We start from the raw sequence: 4,162 nt of genomic DNA on the forward strand, positions 1-4,162 counted from the left end.
TTTTGTCTGCAGTCTCCTCTCTGCCTTGTTCCCTGCGAATGGGACTGTTAGGTCTCTCTGGTTTGCCAGTGAAATCCAACCTGACTCATAGCCCTGAACATAAAAAGGCATTTTAGGCTCACTTATATGCAAGGCCAGGTATAGAATGGCCTCAGGTAGGGGTTGATACAGGTGCTCAAACTGACATTAGGAATAACTCTGTCCTTCTTTAAGGTTTCTTTAATGTTGGGCCGAGTTTGGTGGCAGGATCGCTGCTAACAGAAAATGAAAGACCTGCATCTTCCCGAGTTCACACCAAGTCAATAAAAGACAGTGTTTCTTTCCAGTTGACTGTGAAGCATCCCGTGATTCACTTTAAACCATGTGTCAATCCCTGCCCTGGACACTGGTCATGGGGGTAGAGCTACATGCATCAGGGACTGCTTCATAAATGTATCATTAAAATAGCACTATCAGTAATGTAGCTGGAATTTAATTTTATGTAAATTAAATCTGAATGTCTAATAGAAGTCAAGGTTTTTTTTTTTTTAATGTATAAAGTCATTGAAACAGAAGCACTAGGATTATAGTCTTTGAGCAAAGACTCCACATGAAATGGTGACATGCAAAGTGTATCTTTAACAGTGCTTAATAATCTGCGAAAAACACTGAGAATACTAAGCATACTTAATTTCTTGGTAAGACGATTTTAAAAAAGTCACTGAGCTTGCTATAATTAGGAAAGGTCCTGTGGCGTTCGAGCTTGCTAAGTTGGAAATGACGGTGCTAAGCAGCACTGAAAAATGAGATTGTGTAGGCACTGAGAACTCCTGAGCCAACAGGAAATGCCAGTGACCCCCAAAACACACATGGTGCTATGGAGGTTTGGCTGGATTCTTCAGGCTCTGACTGCAGGGTTTGAATGTATCATTTGGAATTTGGAAGTTATGAGTGTATTGTCATTCATCTAACCCTTTGCTTCACTTGCTTTCTCATGTCTGTCTCTCTGAATAGACAATAGGACCTTCATAGGTAGAAGCCCTTCTTTCGCTTAGATTACTGACTCCTAACAGAGTGCACGGAGAAGGCAATGGCACCCCACTCCAGTACTCTTGTCTGGAAAATCCTGTGGATGGAGGAGCCTGGTGGGCTGCAGTCCATGGGGTCGCGAAGAGTTGGGCATGACTGAGCGACTTCACTTTCGCTTTTCTCTTTCATGCATTGGAGAAGGATATGGCAACCCACTCCAGTGTTCTTGCCTAGAGAATCCCAGGGATGGGGGAGCCTGATGGGCTGCCGTCTATGGGGTCGCACAGAGTCGGACACGACTGAAGCGACTTAGCAGCAGCAGCAGCAGCAGCAGCAGCAGCAGAGTGCATCCTAGGCACTCAAATGGTATCTAGTGAGTGACTTTAATGATTTGGAGAAGATTGACTAAATGACACACTACCCAGAAGGGAAAATCTATTCAGATAAAGACATTTGAGTTGATTGCATGAAACTCTACTTTAATATTTAACAATTTAATTCAAGCCAAATTATTTTCCTAAGTCATCATTTTAGTGGTTCTAGGCTGTAGATCTCCTTAGTCTTTCCTTGAAAGGTCCATGTTAAGAGGTGGCTTTGCTGGCGTGGCTACAGGTTATACTTTAATGTTATGGAAATGGCTGTCTAGACTGAGTTCAATTTAGATTAGTCAGGATTTCAGGATTTTCATGATGAAAGTAGCATTACTACCAGTGCTAAATTTTCTTCCACAGGGGAATTATTCACACTGCATAGCAGTTTAAAGCTAAAGACTACCTTGGAACTGAGGAATTCCAGCAGAGGGTCACTTTCTGAAAATGTTGCTCTATCACGGTGAAGGCCTTGGCCTGGCTCCCTGGCTGAGATTCCTCACCCAGAATCCCCACCTCTAATGCCCGCCCTTCAAAACTCCTTCCCAGCTGGGTTTGAAAGAAATGCCCGAAGAGCCCATTCAGTTCTCATGTTTCTGGAGGCACCACCCAGTCGGCTCAGAGAATTATCTTGAAATGCTTTGAGATCTGTATTCACTTCACATATTTTTCAATGGTTTGGCATCCATCAGGCAAGGGGACAGGCATAGTAGTTCCTGGGGTGAGTGAGACAGGCTTGGAGCCCACCCTCAAGGAGCTTATGATCTAGTGAGGAAGACACAGTAGAAGAGCTCTTGAAAGATGATGAGTTGTGAGAAAGGGCAGGTAAACTGCGTGAGTCTAGACCTGGGGCACCAAGCAATTCTGAGGGGTCGCGGAGCACATGTTGGAGTTGGCTGGATGGAGGTTGGAGAAGAAAAGTATTCCATATGGAAGGAACCGTTTCCATAAAATCCCTGAAGCAGGAGAGCCAGTCATGTTGCAGGACCAACTGAAGGCCAGTAGGTCTGAGCAATGACAGTGGAGGGAGGCATCTCACATGTGGCTGAAGAAGAAGGCGGTGAGGCTGTGGGAGATCCTGAGAGACATGGTAAGGACTTTTATTTTATATCCGGAATACTAGAAAGCTTTGAAGGATTTTAGGCTCAGCAGTGACCTGATAAGACATAATCAATCCTAACAGCTGCTCATTTCCCCACGGGTCTCCACCATCTCCAGCATCCCTGCAGCACCATCATGGAGGTGCTCTCCAAGCTGCGGGAAGCCTCGTCATCTGTCCGGCAGCACACTCAGTACCCACACCCACACCTAGTGTCGAAGGTGGACCATCAGCCTATGAAGTTTAACCAGAGAACAAGGGAAGCAGGGACCATCCATGCCCATCGCCCTGATGCTCCTGGCCCTTGCTGCTGTCAACATGCCTTGCAGTGTGAGTGCATCACGCAGGCTGTCAGGGCAGGACCCAGAGTGCTAGAGAAAACAGGGAGTCATGCACAAAATAAGCAGAGCAGCTTGTTAAACTTTCCCCACAGTTTAATTTTCTACACAACTCCCCAACTACAAGGAAGACTTCTTTTTTTTTTTTCTTGAGAATATTGAAACAGGTTTAGGTTCTCAGAGTTTAGAACCAACAAAATGGGAAGACTTCAACAAACTGTTTATATTGCTAATCTATTTGTGTTTTTCTGTGTCTACTTGGACATGTATAGTACTCTCCATTTCATCAGATCTATATTGGAATAGCAACAAGGCAGCATGTTATGTGAATGTGTTTGCAGGTTCTCTACCTGCTGCGCCAGGTTCAGTGCTAGGCAGTGGAGTTTATAAAGGGAATTAGCAGACTACAGAGGGCATGAAATATGCACACAGTTTATGATAATGAGAGGATGTGATCACCACCTTATGGAAGGAAAACATGTAGTGTTCTAGGATTCTGTGGCTAACTGCTTTGAAAAACAAGACAGCAGGCCTCTAATGGAGCCTCACGCAAAGCCCCGCATCCCAATCCAGGACTTCATTATAGCTTGGCTCTCCCAGAAATGGCATCTCAAACCAGTCCACCAGGAATTGCCTGATCAGTGCTGGTTAATCTGCCTGATAGACCCCTCCCCTAAAGGAAAACAGCCTTGCCATAACAAGCATGCTGTTTTCCTAATATAACCTAATTTCTGCTCCCTTCTGCCCACAAAAGTCTCTTTTATTTTGTACTTGCGCTTGCTGCTCCTTTCTATCTCCTGGAGGGCATGCTACCCAATTGATTTTTGCTTAAACAAGTTCCTAAAAATTTTAATATTCCTCAGTTTATCTTTTAACCTTTCTGGTATGAGAAGAGGGAACTGAAGGAGACGCCCCTCCTAAAGACCCCCAGAAGCAAAAGCAACTAGACTTGGATGCCTGCTGAGCCCTTGAACTGCTTTCTGGCTGTCTCTGGAGTTGGTGAGTAAGTCACTCTCAGTTCTACTTCGGCAGCTTTTCCAAGAGATTTCAGACTTTATTTGAGCACATCTTCTTGACTGTCCAGAAACTGGCCAGAGTGGGTCTGACTTAAAAAACTGGATTGGGACTGGGATTGGGAGGATAATATCTTTTGCACTCTTTGGGGATAGCTCTTTGCCCCCATGGAGTTGTTGAATACATACTGCCAGAAATATTTATGTACTGTTTGTCCAGTTGAATCCTGACAGGATATTCAAAGGATTTTTTTAAAATTTAATTTGAGTAGCCCTCTGATTAGAGATTGGTCAAATGTGGATGTTGATGTTCAGAACCTGATGGGAACTTTTTTA

The sequence above is a fragment of the Capra hircus genome, chromosome 19 (genome assembly GCF_001704415.2).
Source record: "Capra hircus breed San Clemente chromosome 19, ASM170441v1, whole genome shotgun sequence".
NCBI lineage: Eukaryota > Metazoa > Chordata > Mammalia > Artiodactyla > Bovidae > Capra > Capra hircus.